The following is a 19,181-nucleotide window of genomic DNA, read 5'->3' as shown; positions in this document are numbered from 1 at the left end:
TGGTTGAAGTCCTTGATTAATGTACTTTGGAAACTTTGGCCTCTAACTGCTTCTCCCTCTTCTCGCTTCCACCCTCACCATACATTCAGTGAAGAAGTGAATTCCCTCTGGTAAGGTTGTTTGCTAGGATATTTAGCCCTCTCCACTTTATTAACAATTGTGCTTTTAATAATGTAGCCTCTGGAGATTATGATTCAATAATAACTTTCATTGCTCAGAGAGAGAGTTAAAACAGATACAGAACTGGTGATATGGGGGGATGTGGTAAGATTTTAAAATTGAAAAGAGACCTAGAGATCATCTATGGTAAATATCTTATTTCACTCACTATCTCATTCCTTTTCTCTCCTTCCCCTACCCCAGTCATATAAATCTCCCCTAAAAATCTGCTGTGGATTGAAATTCCCACTATTAAATTCCATCGTGGATTAGAAAATTGGGAGGAGGTCAATTCAGAGGGTCACAGTGAAAATATGTTACTTAGGAATGGCTTTCTAGGTGTCTCCCATTAGTGGAATCATGAAGATTCGTTTATTAGATTAGTTAATTGACACCTTGAGCTCTGAGGAATGGGTATATAAGACTGGAAAATTCTCAAACATGTCATAAATTCTAAGTATTGTTATTTTCTCTGTTAGAGAATAGAACTTGTCTAAGGCAATGGGGTGATTGATTTTGAATAAGGAAGCATTGCATTGAAAGGTAGATGAGGTACTAAATAAAGGAGGGAGCAATACTGAGATTGAAGTTCTAGTTTGGGTTCTGTCACTATCTGAATGACAGGGTGGCAGCTTCACTTTTTTCTTTTCCTTATAACTCACCATTTCCTTTATTTGAACAAAATAGCAGATAATCATCCTCTGGCTGAGAAAAAAAAATAGTGGTTTAGGATTTAAATAAGTCCTTCTCTCCTGAAACATCTGTTTTTAAAGGCTTGGGACTAGGAGCCCTAGGTCCGGTATCTTTGGGTTTGATTGCCCTTAGGGTGAGTAGGCTTAGCAGTCTTGGAATCATTGGGTTTTGTGACCTTAGAATCAGACTTGATGGTCTTGGGATCAGATTTGGTGCCCTTGGCAATCTTGGGGTCAGTGGTTCTGACAACCTTAAAGTCAGGCTTTGTGATCCTGGAGGCTGGGCATTGGATGCTTGGTGGCCATCTTGAAGCTGGTGCATTGGGGATCTTGGGCCTGAGGAATTTGACCTTGGTACTGTTGGTGCTCAGGGACTTGATGACCTTTGCTCTGGCCTTGATTGCATTGGTGTCTTTGACCTTCATCTTCTCCAGCCCCTGCTTGTGTTTCTTGACAAAGTGCATATTTCTCAGAGACTTTGGGTCAAGCCCTTTCAGAGGCATATCTCTGTGACCTAGGTTTCTTGTAGTCATTTCTGTGCCATTTTTGTGATTGCTTGTGGGTGGCATGGTTCTTAGACTTAGCCTTCTTTATATGGCCACCTGTGCTAACAAGGCGTTAGATGGACTGAGAGACCCTAAGAGGAAGAGAAAGAAAGGATAAAACTTCATTTTAATTAATAATAAGGGCTAAATGTAGGAGGGCCTATCATCCATTACTTAGCCTTATTCTTACACTCAGAAATTCATACGTTAGTAGCACCTTGAATTGTGTGTATTGAGTCATGGCAGTCAGAATAAGGCAATGGGTAATGAAAAGACCAACCAGAAAAGAGACCACTGCCAGGCAACATGACTTGATGACATTACTTACTCAGTTACTTACTGATACTTTTATTGGTGATATTTCAATTTTATGCATCCCCGACAGGCGTTCTTAAACTATAGCACTTGATCAAAGCTATTAATAATTATGACTCAGATGTTGTAAAGAATAATGAAGAGTGGGGTTTGAGATACTTAGATGAAAATAAGCACCTCATAAACTCACATAGCTTACTCCTTGGATTGACCTTCAACAAATAGGACCTGAATCCTCATGCTAGCTGCTCCCAGGAGATGATCCTCTTTCCCAGGGGACTAGTTATCCTGAGAGCTGCTACACAGAAGATGGCTAACATAGGCATATCCATAAACTATGTTGGGATAAGGCATATTTGTGACTTAGGCTGTTTGAAAATTATATTCCCCACCCCCAACCTGGTATTTGGACATCATGTCTCCAGGCTACTGTCCAGCAGTGAGCCTCCAGTGTAACTTAGGGGTTTTGACTTATCACAAAATTAATATCTGTATGCCAGGAAAAGCAGAGTTTTCTCTCATTAAAAGTGTGTATTTATAACCAGTAGTGTAAAAAACCATGCCTTTTTGACCTCTATTTATTATGTCCAAAACAGCTGTCTACTTTGCATACCCCCTACGCTTAGTGATTAATCTGTGCTAAAACAGTTCGGGATGGTTGACTTATTTTGAGCCAATTATTGTTTTCCTTTTAGTTTGCCTTAAAAAATAAACATAAATATGAATTGTAGCTAAAAAATTATTACTTTGATGGGTAACACAAGAATTTTATATTTTCCCCTACAGTTTTTTTTTTCCTGTAGGTGTTTAAAAACCCTTTCTCTTATAAGAAAGGGTAGCAAAGTCAACAGACAAAGGCTAAGTAGTGATGAGAAATCCCTACTGAGACATGATATGAAATGCCCATGTCTTTGATAGAGAAGAAGCAAATCATAAATCACTATCCTGTGGAGGCGTAGGAGTTTGGCTAGGGAGTTATCCTGCCTTCCATTCTATATTAACAGCTGTTAGTACTAATAGATGGATATTCAGTTACAACATGACCTCAGTGACAGAGACATAGTGGATTAGAAAAGGACAAAACCAAGACCAGGACATAATCTCATCCTGTGGCAGTTTGTTCTGAGAGACCCAAATATGAGCTTTTACAACTTTTAGGATAATAAGCTTATAGATATAGAGTTGGAAGGGACCTTACAAAATCACAAGATCATAGATTTAGAGCTAGAATGATTCTTAAGCAGGTAGCTAGGTGGTACAATGATTAGAGCACTGGGTCTGAAGTCATGGAAACCTGAGTTTAAATCCAGCCTTAGACATTTACTAGTTCTGTGACCCTGAGCAAATCACAGCCTCTGTTTGCCTCAGTTTCTTCATTTGTAAAAGAGGGATTGTAATAATAGCATGGACCTTTTAAGGTTGTCGTGAGGGTAAAATGAGATATTTGTAAAGCACCTTGTAATCCTTCAGGTGCTATATAAATGCCTGCTATTATTATTAAGATTGTCTCCTCTGACCTTTTCCCTTTTTAGATAAATGTAGACGAATTTGAACCCAAGTTCTCAGTCTCCAGTTCTTGCACTTTTTGTTACACTAACCCACCCACCTCATCTCAGACTTTGGTCAAGAGCTCTGTGGAATGTTTCTAGAAATAAAGATTATATTAGAGGAGCAACTGAGAGTATAGGAGAGATAGGCAGAGAGAGAGAGCAGAGACTATTTGAGGAAGACCTGATGTCAACTGCTGGCAAATGGGTCCCAAGTTACAGAGAAATGTGGCAGTCAGAACGACAAGCCATGAGCAGAAATGGATAGATCCCAAATTGACTATGAAGGGAAGTAGTTAAAGTCATCTCCACTTTCTTCCTTTTCCTTCCCTTCTGTCTGCAGAGATGGAATTTTTTCCCCTAGAGCTTTCAATAGTCACAGATTATTCACTGTGCAATTGTGTAATTTTTTAGCCAAAGAGTTTGTTCTCCATTGTTTATGTGAGTCTGACTATAAGTGATAGTGAAAAGTAGGTCAGTTTTAAGCAGGTTTTTAATAGCCTCTAATGGTTTAGTGGTCAAGGAGACTACTTGGTGGCATATTCTGGCCAACTTTTTAAATTTCTTTTGCTTATAGTCACTCTGGGTATCTCTCTAGGAGAGACAGAACCTGGTGGGCCAAGCTAATCTCTCTCCATTGTATAGAAAGAAAAATGAGGGGAAGAGGAGTAAAAGGAGAGGAATTAGGGAGAAAACTTTGCCTCAGCCAGCCCAGGGGACTGAGAGGTCTGTGAAGTATTTTGACTGCCCATTTTTGGTTGAGAAAGATGGAAATTGGAGGACAAAAACATCTGGTCCCTATAGTAGCAACTAGAGGCCACAGCTTTTAAAAAAGAGTCATCTTATCTTAGGATTCTCGAGTTAGAGTTGGAAGGTACCTGAGAGGTTGTCTTCTTGAAGCCCTTCATTTAAGCTCTGTGATTCTATTGGTTTGGACTCTCCCACTTCCCATGGAGATCATACCCCTCTCATGGCACAATAGATTGTATGCATGAGTACTCATGGCCAAAAATAAATCCCCATTCATTATCTGTTTGCTGAGAGATTAGTCTCTCAGAAAATTCTTAGAGTGATTCTTCAATAACAGACTCCTCCCATCTCCCAACACAAACCTGAAGCCTTTCCAGCTTAGTAGGAATTGCTCATGATGTAGTAGCATAGATTTTATCTCTACGCCTTGAAGAGGTTCATAGCAGGACTTGGTCATGGTATAGTGAGTATCAAAGAACAGCTGTCTATAGTGGGTGGAGCAATGGATTAATAAGCCTTCTACTCTTTCCATCTGTCTTCATCATTCCATTAAGATTTTTCTCTTCAAAGTTATCAGTGATATGTTAATAGCCAAATCTAAGCTTCATCCTTCTTAAACTTTCTTCCTCATTTGATATGATTGATATATGATTTCAAGATACTCTCTGCTCTTTGGTCTGTCATGACACTCTTCTCTCTCTTGATTCTATGACTATTTCCACTCATATACCCATTTCATACCCACTAACTGGGCATACCCAGAGGTGTGCTAGCAAATATTTACCAACCAGCACTCCAAAAAAAAATGCATGCATGAAAACCTCTTAAATTTAACCTTTATTATTGGCATTTTCTCCATTACTTTCTTAAGTTTAAACACTTAACAAAACTATAAATCAAGCCCTGATTTGTAGCATTTGTTGAATTCTGAAACACTAAAAATTTAACAATTGTCTCTTAGGAGGCAGTTAGAGGTGGCTCCACTGTACCTCTGTGTCTCAAGTTTCTGTCCTGGGCATTCTTCCCTTTCTTTCTATGTTCTTTTATTTGATGATCTCATTAGTTCCCATGGATTCAATTATCTCTAAGCAGATGAACTCCATATTTATGATCTCGCCCTTGTCACTTTCCAGCTACTCAAAAGATACTTTAAATTAAATGTTCCACAGGCACCTCAATTTCAACATGTCCAAAACAGAATTTGTTATCTTTCCCTCCAAATGAACCTTTCTGAACTTCTCCATTACTGTTGAAGGTACTATCATCCTTCTAGTCACTATGTTTTGCAAACCTTGATCATTCTTGGACTCATCCTTGGAATCATCCAAGGAATCATCTTTGATTCCTCATTAAACCTTGGATATCTAATCAGTTGGCAAATCTTGTCATGTCTGTCCTAGCATCAGTTTTATTTTTGCTCATACAGCCACTTCCACAATTCATACCCTCACCACCTATCTCCTTATTTTTACAATAGCTTCCTATTGTCACTACCTCATCTCAACTCTACTCCAAGCAATCCTCCACAGAGTGGCCAAAGTGATTTATTTAAGCTTGGGCTTGACCATGTCACCACCCTCCTCCACAGACTCCAGTGTTGACCTAGTATCTTAAGGATCAAATAGAAATTCCTCTGTTTGGTATTTAAAGATTTTCACAACTTGATGTCAACCCATTTCTCCAGCCTTATTGTACCTCACTCTACCACATCCACTGTGGTCTAGCCAAACTGGACTTCTCATTGTTCCTAACACATGACATTCTATCTTGCATCTTTGTGCCCTTGCATTGACTGCCCCAATGCCTGGAATTCACTCCCTCTTCACTCTGATCTTTTAGAATCCCCAGTTTCCCTTGAGATCTAGATCAAATGTTATTTTCTGCAATCATCCTTTCATGATGCCTCTAGCTGCTAGTCTTTTCTCCAAATTTACATCATATCTAGTATATGTCTATTTGGTGTACTTTATATATGTGTGTCTTGTCTCCCCCATTAGATAGTAAACACCTTAAGATGATGAACTGAAACAGTCTATTGTAGCATTTGCTGAATTATGAAACACTGAAAATTTAGTGTTTAGTCTTGTCTTTGTACACCATGCCCTCCCTGTCCATATGGCATAGAGAACATACTAATATTTTTTGGTTGATTGTCCACTTCCACTTGCACATAGTGCTTAGTAAAAGACCCAGACTTCAGCAGTTCTACCGTATAAAAAAGGCTTGGATTTCTGTTGATCACAAAGTACCTTCACCCTTTCAATGAGTATCATCTTCACTTTGACTCATATGATTCATATAGGATAGGGCTTTGTAGTAGCAACTACACTAGCATAAGCTGAACTCCAAAGGCAAGGAGAGAACGTAATGTTAACAGTTGAGGGTAGCAGCAAGGGTCTGGACAAGGTGCTATAGTTGGATAGAGTGAACCCCAAGGGAAGAGAGATTGTTAAGTGATGATAGTAAAGAGAGAGTCTAGAAGTGGCACTGGGGACCAAAGAGTATATCAAGGAGAATGAGGGGAAAAATAATCAGCACTGGAGAGGGTGTTATCAGGGTGAGGTGTCATCAGGGGAAAGCCAGGGTTCCATGGGCACCAGACGATACAGTGAGTGTGAGAAGAAGAAACTTTGGACAAAAAAGGATTTTGTTGATGATGCAGTGGGGGTTCTGGAGGCCAAATGGAAGGGGAAGTCAGAGAAGGATAGAGTCTGTATAGTTAGACTAAGCTGTATGGGGATTTGACTGTGAGAAGACATTGCAAAGACTGGCAGATGAGTTTGCAAGCCATGTGATGGACAATTATTGGTGGACAGAATATTCAGTTGATCAAAATAGAGATCAAGAGGGTCAATGATAATGACAACCTGGAAAGTTGTATGGTGAGTGAGGCCCTAAGATGAGAAATGTATATCAAAGAAAACCACTTCTCTCTTATTTTCCTCTTTGGCAGAATCAGATTTCTTTGAAATCAGTGGTAATGGAGTCAGAAACCTCCCTCTAGTCCCATGGAGCATGTTTGGTAAAACTTATGACCCCATTTTCAAAAATGCATAGGATTACAAAGAAAACTAATTATACTGAAATATGGTCTCTAGATAAGAACATCGTGATCATGTTTGATCCAGTGGAAGATCTAATAACTATAGAAATTGTGACATGGTATTGAGAGTAAGTGGTATTTCAAGATATCTGTAACAATTGTTATGTGATATGAAAATACTTATGATCTCTATTAGTGAAAAAGTGACAGGTACTGCTAATACTGTGGTTTGTTGTCTACATTCATAATTGAAAGAAATGCTAAATTTTAGTTAGTGGTTAGTGAAAACAAAAAATGTCATTTTTTTTCCCATTCAAGATTTTGAACCCCCTGAAATCTATCCATGCACTGGTTAGGGGTTCACAAACTGAAGATTAAGAACTCTTGATCTATATTATAATTCCATTGAAGTGCATGGTTGAGGCCAGAGTCAAGGCTGGCAATTCTGCCAGTGGCTAGGAATGATATTCCCTCTTTCCTCCATCTACTGGAGTCTTTGTAGTGGAGGTGGTGGAGGATTATAAGGCACTGCTTCCTTATGTGGCAATTGTCTATAGCATGAATTGTAGGGAAAGGGAATGGGTTCCATGTATGGTTTAGGTATTGAATGAACCTCCCCTTACTTTCATAGTTAGGATCCCCACCTATTTCTGTTCCCTCAATGGTGACAAAAGACCAAAGGTCATCTGATCTCAATAAAATTTATCCTAAATTTCCCTTCCATTACTCAAACCCATGATTTCCTACAAGTCACATCTGCTTCAACCCCTAGAACACCTGACCAAAAAATGGATTTCTTTATTGTAAACCCTGGGATAATCTCAGAACATGGTATCTTGGACAAAAGAGATGAATCCCCTTCAGCACCTCAAGCTAATTACCCTGTAATATTTTCAGCGGGACAAGTTTTTCTTATGGTTGCCATTACAACACATTCCTAAGAGAGAATGTGCATTAAAAAGGGATTTTCTAATTCAGTGGCCTTTATCTTTCTTCCTCCTGACTAAGGTGAAGTCACAGAGCTATCTTTATAACTTCATAATCATTTTCCAAGCAACGCACTGTGCTTCTATAAACAGAGCATTAGGGAAAGGCAAATCCACGCAGTAGGAGAAGAGGCGGATTAAACACTGCTTTTTAATCCAGTGACCCTGGTCAAAATCCATTAAGAGAAATGTTTCTGTTTCTGGCTTCAGTACTGCTCCTCAGTTTTGAGAGCAAGTGTTCCAGATAACAGCATTTGGCTCCCAAAGGGAGGCAGTATCTTATGTGTACTCCTACTGAAGTTGTTATTAATTTTATTCAGATTTCAGGGACAAACTGTAGGCTTTGGCTGGCTTTGTAGGGAGAATTAGTGGACTGTACATAACTGGCATGTGATCACCTGCAGCTAGGATGTCAATTCCCTTGTTAGTTGAAAAAAAAATTGCTCTGTTTGCTTCCTGGCAATTTTTTAGCCCAGAAACTCTTATTTAAAATTGAGTAACCCACAATATAAGTAGAGGGATAGTAACTAGACTTGGAATTTCATTAACATAGGGAACTCCTAGGTGCAACCACTTCCTCTACCAGTGCAGGTCTTCCTTTTCTTTTCAGTCTTAGAGTTGCCGAGAGCACTGAGAGACTGTGATTTGCCCCGGGTTACAAAAACAAGATGTTTCAGCCATGGGACTTGCACTCAGCTCCTGCTGCCTTGGAGGTCAGCTCTATCTACTTTACCATATCTCCTCATACGTCTTATTGGATTCTTTCTTTCTGTTATGCATTCTCTATCAGACCACATGGACTAATAAACATATAACAGGCTGTGTCTGAGACAGAACAAAGCAATGCGTGGAATCTATTTGTCTTCTCAATGATGTCCCCTCTGATGAAAAGTAGGAGCTGTTTGTCAGAAAGCCTTTATTTGAACTGTTGCACTTTTTTCTTCCTTTGAATTCTGAAGACCAAATAGGCAGTGGGGTTGTTTTGATTTTTATTTTGTGGATATGACTGAAGAATAAGTATTCTGGTTGGTGGTAGACATCCCCCCCTTTCTAGTCCCTCAAAAAAGTCACTTTATTCCTTTCATAGGAGGTTTTGTGCTTGATCTTTCATTTGCCGGGATGGGTTCTATAGGATTTAAATGAGAATAAGCCAAGAAAAATATTTGTAGACATGGAAGAGTTTCCATTGCTTGCATCTCATTGTGGCTAGAGTTGGTTTGAAACTTCCTGGCAGCCAAAAAGAGAGTGCTCCTGAGAGTTTGAAAAGTTTTTTGACTTAAGAGAAGAGAAACTAGTACATCATTTTGTTAATTATAGAAATATTCAGAAAAATAAGCACTGAATAAAAGGATCATAGGGATATCTCATGGTTATCAGATGCAACCCTCTGGGACCCAGAGTCTGGGTAAAGTTTGAGAATGATGACTAAGGGGCAGACAGCTGGGCAGCAGAGGCACACAGCTGCTTTCAAACATCATTTTGTTCCTGTGCCTTTTAGGAAGCCTCCTTAAAGGTATGGTGGTAGATACTAGCCTGTGGATATGTTGAAGGAAGGAATATTGGCTGAAAACTGTGTTGTGTCACAGTTTGACACAGTTTGAATCAGTGAGAAAGGTATTATGAATGAGAGCGAGAGAAAGAACTTTAGCATGACTGAGTCAGTTTGGTATGTATAAATGGGCTGCCTAGAACTTGGAAGCCTCAGTGTGGACAGACAGGAATCAGTCTGTGTGTGTCTAAGAGTGAGATGAGAGAGTGTCTGGGAGGTTGGCACAGAGCATGTTGGGATGACAAAATCTCTGTGGGTGAATGTTGAGATTACTAGCTTCTGTTAGTGTGTGGAGACAGTGACTAAGAGTGTAGACAGTAGGGGTGATCTGTAACTGCATCTTAGATCTCTCTCTCTCTCTCTCTCTCTCTCTCTCTCTCTCTCTCTCTCTCTTTCTCTCTCTCTCACTCTCCCTCACCGTTTTTGTCTTTGTGTGTCTCTGTCTCTCATTTTCGCTTCCCCCAAACAAAAAAATACGTATTGATGACTTGATTATATTCCACATATAAATAACAAGTTTCTGAGGTTGCTATAGTGTCCAGAAGGGAGGAAAATGTGTACATGCAGGGATAAGAGGACTAGAGCTTTCTGTTTTGAGTGATAGCAACAGGACTTGGAGTCAGATGTCCTTAGTATCTCTGTCTTGCCATTTCTGCCTAGGTAACATCTCTCACAGACACCTCATTTTCTCCTCTGATATTGCCACCACCCTGATGCAGGTTTTCATCACCTCAACCCTTGGGGTGGGAAACCTGTGGCCTCAAGGCCACATGTGGCTGTCTAGGTCCTCAAGTGTGAATCCAAACTTCACAGAAATCCCTGATTTGTTCTGTGAAATGTGAATTCCACCAAAGGGCTGCACCTGAGGACGTACAAGGCCACATGTGGCTTTGAGGCTACAGGTTCCCCACCCCTGGAGTGTGGAAAGCAACCTGATAATCAACTACCATTTGTTAAATGTTTTATATTCCAGGACCTGTGCTAAGTATTGAGGATACAGAGAAAAATGAAAACACTCCTTGACCACAAGGAGCTTACATTCTGTTGTGGAGGGGAGGTAAGGCAACACATAAATAACTAGTTATGTGTAAGATACACACATAGTAGATGAAAGGTAAAATTAGCTAGGAAGACATTAGCAGCAAGGAAGAATGGGAAAGACGTCTCCTGAAGAAGATGTGACTTCAGCTGAGTCTTCAAGAAAGGAAACAGGGAGACAGAAATGAGGAGGGAGAGCATTCAGTCACTACAATGCACAAAGATGGAAAATGGAGTGTGATGTGCAAGGAATGGTAAACAACTCAGTAATACTGTATGACAGACAATCCAGAGGGCAGTAAAGTTTCAGGCAAATGGAAAGGTAGTAAGGAACTTTAAATACTACACAGAAGACTTTATATTTGATACTAGAAGTAACATACAAGTTCTAGACTTTATTGAGTAGAGAAATGGTAGGATCAAAAAATCACTTTGGTAGCTGAATGTAGGTTGAATTGGAATGGAAGCAGAGAGACTAGTTCATTAGAAAGCTATTAGAATAGTCTAGGTAAGAGGTGATGAAAGCCTAAACGAGTGTGGTGGCTGAGTGAATGGAGAGATATTATAAAGGTAGAAAAAGTATTTATTAATGGATTTGATATGTTGGGTGAGATAAATTGAGGAGTTGAGCATGACCCCAAGGTTTTAAATATGGATTTCTGGGAGGCTGGTAGTATCTTCAACAGTAATAGGGAATTTCAGAAGAGAGAACGGTTTTGGGGGTAGAATAATGAGTTCTTTTCTAGACATGTTGAGTTTGAGACACTTCTTGGTCATTGAGTTCAAAATGACACAGGCCTAGAGCTCAGGAAAGAGACTCTAATAGGTGCTGGTGGAGACACAAAGATTAGCTTAAAGTTTAGAAGGAGGATATGTCACAAATAATTATAATGAAAAATAAAATGTAATAGATGTGTAAAAGAAAGGCAAATAAAGGGAAGAGGATAAACTTTCCTTATTATTATTTAAACCTGTTATATGTTAGGCACTATGTGATGAATACCTCATTTTATCCTCACAACTCTGCAAGTGAGGTGCTGTTATTATTCCCATTTTATAGTTGAGATAACTGAGGCAAACAGAAATTAAGTGATTTACCCAGGGTCTCACAACTAGAAAATGTCTGAAGCTAAATCTGAACTCAGGTCTTCCTGACTCCCGGCCCAGCACTCTATCCACTGTGCCACCTATGAATATGCCCACTATGTAGGGGATATAGGGAGACAAGACTTATTTTTGAATATGACTCAGCACAAAAGTCAAGTTTTTTAATTCATAATAATGACAAATATGTGGATGAGAAGGGTGGAGTAGTATGACAGGGTCTTCTTTTTTAGTTTTTCTTCTTGCCTAACTTCATTTTTATACCAGTCAAAGAAGATATTGGGAGTGAATTAGACTTAATTACCCTAGCCGTGATTTAGGTATGTTGCTCCAGGGGTTTAACATGATATAGTTACATTGCTCCAGGTAGTTATAAGGAATTTTCTACCCCTAAATTAGATTATTGTCCGGAACCACAGCCCTAGCCAGAACCTCAAACCTGAGGTAGCTGTTGTTGGCTCTCACATGTTCAGGATGTTCATAGAGGCTACTAAAGTAGTAATTCAAGTACAGTACAAGTACTGGTTCATGCTATCCTGCCAGAATGACTTCAGATAGAGTCCTGGCAACAGACTGCTCTCCAAAGGCTAGCCTAGTTAAGGTTATCACCAGTAAAAAGGCACTTTGGTTATAAATTTGTTGGCCATGGCCACCCATGAAACAAACCAAAAATGCACAGTGACTCTTAATCTTGTGTAGTTGCCTTTCGCTTCTGTATTGAAGTGGCACAATTGTAGAAAAGGGGATAGATAGAAGGTGCTAAGAATCCAGTCATTTTTAGATTATCTCTTTCAATGTAAAATCACTGAGAGATGAGAGGTAGATGAAAGGTGTTTGCCATTGTGAATGAGAACATACAGCCTAGAGTCCAAGTTGAAAAGGGTTTTCCTGTAGGTTATTAGGTCCTCTAGAAGATGCTCCTGGGATTATGTATGAGCTACCATATCTTACTGAAGGCAACTAACAAAACTCATCCAGCCTAAGAATAAGTCTATTCTTTTGACTTTTTCTGTCTAATACTAATTCAAAGTCCAGGATTCCAGACAATGATTTGATTTATGGTGCCTTATAACTACTGTTTAGCCCTTAATGAGGATACTGTACCTTCTAAAATTCATTACAGATATTCTCTGAATATTTTCCAGTGATCAATGAACTGATATACTAGTGGATAAATCATATCAGTTTTGACATTCTCACTTTAAATGAAATCAGAAGACAAAAGCAAGTTATAGCTAAATGGAAAGATGACTCACAGGTTTTCTCCTTGGAGAGTCAAATAAAGAATGTGGCAGAGTTAGTTTCATAGTATGTCCCAAAGGAAGGAGAAAAATTATTCATTGAAATACTTTGTCATTTCTTATTGCAGTACTCGTGATGAATCATTTGCTAAAAAAAATCAGCTTGAAGATAACTACCACTTACGGACCCAACATCTGTTGTTGCAGAAGAGGTAGGCAAGTCATATCCAGAACTCATTAAGACCCTCTAAATTAAATCAACATATACTTTAAAATTCAGTAGTTTCAGTGTAAAGGTGGACATGGAGAAGAGGATGGTAAAAATACTTTAGAAAACCTGGTTCAGGAATAAGAAATGAAGGCCATCAAAGGTTTCTAGATTAGACAAAAATCTCACACTTTTGTATTATGAATACTTTAAAATTTATTTTATTGTACAATTTTATTATTAATTTATTTGTTTTCAGTTTTCTGCAGTCACTTCCATGAGTCTTAGATTTTCTCCCCCTCTCTTGACCCTACCTCCCCAAGACAGCATGCAATCTTATATGGTTTCTATACATACATTCTTATTAAGCACATTTTCACACTAGTCATGTTGCATAGAGGAATTAAGATGAGTGAGGGAGACCATGAGAAAAAACAAAGCAAAACAAAACAACACAAAATAAAATAGTCTGCTTCATTCTGCATTCCAGTTCCATAGTTCTTTCTCTGGATGTGGATGGCATTTTGCCTCGAGTCATTTGGGAATGTTTTAGGACCTTGCATTGCTGCGAAGAGCTAAGTTTTTACACAGGAATATTTACTTCAAAGGTATAATCACAAATATGCAAAAAGTCCTCAACACATAAGAGTCATATTCTCTCCCCTCCCCATACCAGTCCAGTCTCTAAGGAAGGCCAGGAGATTAGGTTCACGTCCTATCTCAGTTCCTGTATAGCATAGTCCCAGTTGTAAGTCCAAAACCCTCCCCTGGGCTTGAATTCCAGTCATCCTGACTTTCCTGCCAGGCTGGCTGACAGTAGCATCTCACCTGGGATATTGGGCCCAAGATTACCATGGATCAAACTCCCCATGAGTCCAGTGGGAATCATCACTGGCACCTGGAACTGAGAAGGGCAAATGAAACAGAATAGAGACCCTAGACCCATTTTCTTTTTCTCTCACTGACTTAGTACATAGCTGTGGGGGAACTATCAGTTTCACCCTCTGGGGACCCAGAAGGAAGGAGCACATGATTCAGAAAGAGTTGAATACTTTATTCAAGAAGAGTACTGGTAGGTGCCAGCTATAGTAAGCACCAAATAACATCACAAAAATATGAAATTGATTATACTCTAACAGGAAATGATTGACTGCTAATGTGGAAGTCATTTATGATCCAATTTCCTATTTTTAATTAGGCCTTTGACTTGTTAGAATGGAGATCAGAATCAGTACCAAATTAGAAGAATAAAAATGAAGACAGTATATGAAGGTAAGGCAACCTCAATCCAACTTATTGAAATGTACTGCTAGAGTGAAAAAAAAAAGGAATATAAATGAAAGACTAGATATCAACATAAAGTCTCACCATTTTCTAAAAATGTCTACTCAAATGTACAAATGGGCATATGATCCCAATTTATATGTTTCTTCCAATGATATGTATAACCCAAGCATGACTGGTTCTCTTTTCCAACTCTTATCCATGTTTCTCCTGAGTGCTGGAACTGAAGATTCACCTAACAGAGTAGAGGTCCTCTTTGGTGTCTTCTGACATTTCCAGGATTCTAATGTGGCACTCTCCTTGTCCACCTCTCATTCCTTGCTCTTATCATTCACTGACATACCTCTTCCTAGCCTAGATTTTTCTGAAGACACCCTTTAGCTTTGTTATTCTTCTGTGGCTTTTATATTCTAGCCTACTTACACATGGGTTGTGTGTTCTAGCCTGCTTACACCCAGTATGTTCCTTTTAATTGCCTTTTGCATGACATTCATATTCAGTTCTTTAGGGTCTACGGTTTTCTAAATTTTTGCTTCCACTTAGCAACACTTAGCAGAATGTTCATATTAAGAAGGTGGGCCTTTGTTTCCAGGAGAGTCTTGGGGACGTGAAAGGTAATTTGCAGTTTCCTGAAGGCAATCCGACCTTCACTCCTCTTTCTTTTCAGTTCTGAACCTAATCTATTGAGCATTCGTCCCTTTTTTCCCAAATATACACACAGATAGACAAGCTCATTGATTGTCCATCTAACTGGATGTCACAATCAGACAAAAAACATTCTTCATTCATTTGGTGTATTTATGGTCAGGCCAAACTCTTTTGAGTAGTTATAAATCTCTTCTAGGAGGCTATGCAGTATTACCAGGCTGGTTGCCACTAGGGAGCATCTGAAGAACCTCATTATTCACAGGGCTCCCTCTTTGACTTGTATTCTATTCTAGATCTCTTCTATCAGAGTATACGTTTCTATGTTCTTTGGCTTGACTAATGTTCATGACCAACTAGGCCAACTCCTTTCTTTGCCAGGAAGATTCTTTGTCAGGAAGTATAATTAATGTAAGTAAATTGATGCAACAGGGATACCTAAAGAGCCTAAAAACTGCCTTGGTCATCACACACTTGATCTCCTTGCCAAGCAGAGGTATATAACAACCAATGGTAATGCTAATTTGGAATATAAACTCATTTGTAAAATCTTACAGAGGTAGATGATGATTATTAACAGTATTATCTCATGAAATGCAAGAAGCAATAGAAGGGGAAAAAAACCAAGTTTACGGAAAACTTGTCAAGAAAACTAATTAAGCAAAGTCATCCTGAGGGTACTTAAGGATAAAAAGCTGGAATGAGACAAAAGTAGATGAAAAATGGAAAGGATCTGTCAAGATTTCTTTAACAAACTTTTCCCCCCCCATGTAAGTCAGTAGAGTTATCACTTTTGGACTCTTGCTGCACATCAATGTCTCTAAGATGTTCCAATAGGAAATTGAAATAGCATAAAAAATTAAAAGATCAATTAGATTAGGACAAGTATATGCAGAAGAAGCCTGTGCTAGGGTCATAATTTTGAGACATTGAGGGATCACTTCTGAAGTTGTTTAAAAGAGGAGAGGATAAATACTCAGAAAAAAAATCATAGACATTAGCTAAAGTCTTGAATTACTTTTCTCCTATTCACATGCCAGTCTTGGAGAGAGGCTAGGTGACTGTCTAAAGTCACACAGTTAGTTATGAAAGTCACAGAGGTAGTTATGTGCCAGGGGCAAGATTTGAATCCAGGTTATCTGACTCCAAATCCAGTGCTCTTTCCATTATACTGTGTTGTTCCTCAATAGGAATGCCGAAAAGAAAAAGAATAATGAGGGACTAGTGGAGTCACAGAAACTTTCATGGATGACTTCGGACTTGAGCTGGAACTTGAAGGAGAGGCCAGCTGATGTGCTTTCCTAGGCTGAAAAGTCTAGAAATATTTTTCCATTTTCAAACTATAAATAGGCCCCTCTTCCTCACTTTCCATTTAACATATTGTGTGAGAGTATTACTGTACAGACTGTCTATGATGCTAGAATTATGGGGACACTCTGTTATGTCCTTCCTGTATTAGAGAGATACATCCTAAGTCACTATGCACATAGGGGACATGGTTTGACCTTTCATCTAGGTCTGTAGACTGTGAACAGCTTCTAAATGGGGTTTTATTATCCTTGTCATCTACATAGCATGGTGAGGATTGATGAAGTGGCATCTGAAAAGCCAGATACTGTATTTATAGACTGTCTCTAAGTGACCATGAGTGTCATCTCACAAAGGAATTCAAGGTCTGTCCTGTGACAATGAAGTGTCAGAACTCCTGGGAAACACTTGGTGGTTTTCTCATGAGACAGTCATGTGGCCATGTCTGGCTGTGAGTGAAAGTGACCAGTCCAGCTCACTTCTTAGGATTCCATGGGAAAGAATGGCAATAGGTGTATGCTATCTGAAAACAATCACAGATGCAGTCCCCAAAGAACACTGTATGCTTTTTGACTTTGGCTTTCAAATCCTAAGGTATTAACCCCATGGGGACTGAGCAAATGAAACAGTTTAGATTGCATTCCTGCTCTGTTCTCCCTCTCCCCCCACAAAAAAATTCATTGGTTATTTGTCAAAGAATCTGGCATCTAAAGTTAAGCCTCTGAAGCTTTCAGGGGATTTAAGCTCATTTTTTCCTTTTATCTTAGTCTATCCTTTCTAGTCTTTTCCCACCCACAGAGACATCCACCGACTTTACTGTCATAATTAACTAGAGAATCTTTAGGTAAAATGCCATCTATGATTACTTGATTATAATGATGAGACCATTTTTCTTTCCCCTACGGTTCCTGACATGGTCTAAATGCCTTCATTTATTATTATTATTTTTTACTCATTCTTAAAGCATGTGATCTTGATTTAATATCTTTGCCTTTTTAGGAGGTTCTTTTTCATCCTGTCTTACATCAATTAATCAATATCAATTGAATATTAAGCACTACTTGGTTTTGGTTTTGGTTCTTGTCTTTCATTCTCAAAGAGGACCAAAATGACATCATTATGCTAGAGTCAAGTTTCAGTGTGTCCAACTGTGATCAGACCAACATGAGCTCAGAATGCTCTGCCACCGGTTGGGCACAAATAGTCTGTGTGAACATTTGAGGTGGTTACTCTAAGTTTGCGCATCCTACATTTCCTTTGTGCTGTTTCAGTTCTGCTTTGCTTATAGAGCACAGCACACTTTCTGATGTGGGAACGCCATGCTGAGTGGTCCTGTGCCAGTGTCTCCCATGTCACACAGGCAATTCCAAAGTTCTTAAGAGAGACCTAGAGAGTGTCCTTGTATTACTTCTTCTGACCACCATGTGATTGCCTGCCCCATGTGAGTTCTCCATTAAATAGTCTTTTTGGCAAGTGTACATTTTACATTTGAACAACGTGGCCTGCCCATGGGAGTTGTATATGCCAGGCCCTGTCCTAAGCACTGGGCATACAAAAAAAGGCAAAAGACAGTCTCTACCTTCAAGGAACTTACAGTCTAATGGGGAAGACAACATGCAAACAAATATATAAAAAGCAGACTATATTCAAGATGAATAGGAAATAACAGAGGGAAGGAACTAGAATTAAGAGGGGTGGGGGGAGGCTTCCAATAAAAGAAGGGATTTAAGTTGAGACTTAAAGGAAGCTAGAGAGGCTAACAGGTAGAACAGAAGGAGAGAGGGCATTCCAGGCCTGGGTGCAATCATATAGGTGTGTGAGTCCAAGGTGGCACACTTGGCTGGTTGAGAACGAGGCAAATTCAAGCCCTTGAACTAGGATCATGACAGCCATCTCCTAGAGAAGACATGAGAAAAAAGCCTTTAGCACTGAGGGTTTCTCAGAAGTGAAATCAGTTGTCTTAGAAGGACTAATGATAGTAGCTAATATCTATATAATGTTTACTATGTCCCCAGGCGCTGTACTAAGCCCTTTATATATATTATCTCATTTGATCTTCATAACAGCCCTCAGGGTGCCATTATTATCCCCATTTTATAGATGACGAAACTGAGATAGAGATTAAGTGACTTGCCCAGAGTCACACGCAATAAATATCTGAGGTCAGATTTGCCACAGTGCTACTTATTGAAGAAGGAAGTAAGATCCCATTACTGTAAATGTTCAGAGACTGGATGATCACTTGTCAGATCTTACTTGACAAAATGTAAACTCCTTGAGGGTAGGAATTATTTTACTTTTATATTTGTAGCTCTATAGCCTAGGACATAGTAGTCACTTAATAAATCCTTGATAAATGACTAATATTAACTGAATTTCTAAGAGGCTTCAAGTAATTCCCAATTTGATTTTTACTAACTCTAGCTAGCATCTTACCAGATGTGAAATGATGCCAATTATTTGGCAAAATTGTCTTTGGCTTCTAAGCAAAAAGATAAAATATTCTTTTGTAAGCACATAAACCGAATGAACTTACATTTACTTTTGAGTCAATGCTAATTATCAGTTGGAGCCTAATATAGAAGTCAAATCAACAAGCATTCATTAAGTGCTTACTATGTGCTAGGCACTATGCTAAACACTGGGGATGAAAATAGAAGCAAAAAGAAAATCCTTGCCCTCAAAGAGCTTACATCCTATTGAGGGAAGACAACATATAAAGGGGAGCTGAAATGTGAGAGGTGAAGCTCTTGATGCCAAGGCACAG

At 39.0% G+C, this 19,181-nt stretch overlaps 1 long non-coding RNA gene across 4 annotated transcripts in view; it reads left to right on the top strand.

Annotated features, from left to right (window-relative positions):
* Positions 1-18: 18 nt before the first annotated feature.
* Positions 19-19,181, top strand: part of LOC140526708 (uncharacterized) — a 46,637-nt gene continuing 27,474 nt past the window's right edge. For 2 of the 4 annotated variants that reach the window (XR_011974481.1, XR_011974482.1), the window contains exons 1-3: positions 19-110; positions 13,098-13,181; positions 14,376-14,449. This is a non-coding gene — a long non-coding RNA (uncharacterized lncRNA). Of the gene's footprint in view, positions 111-9,526; positions 9,652-13,097; positions 13,182-14,375; positions 14,450-19,181 lie in introns of those variants that run through there. The other 2 variants (XR_011974483.1, XR_011974480.1) reach the window with 2 other exon arrangements.

Source organism: Notamacropus eugenii, chromosome 2 (genome assembly GCF_028372415.1).
Source record: "Notamacropus eugenii isolate mMacEug1 chromosome 2, mMacEug1.pri_v2, whole genome shotgun sequence".
NCBI classification, from domain to species: Eukaryota; Metazoa; Chordata; class Mammalia; order Diprotodontia; family Macropodidae; genus Notamacropus; species Notamacropus eugenii.
Note: the sequence above shows the minus strand (reverse complement) of the source record. Positions and strands in the feature narration are given on the sequence as shown.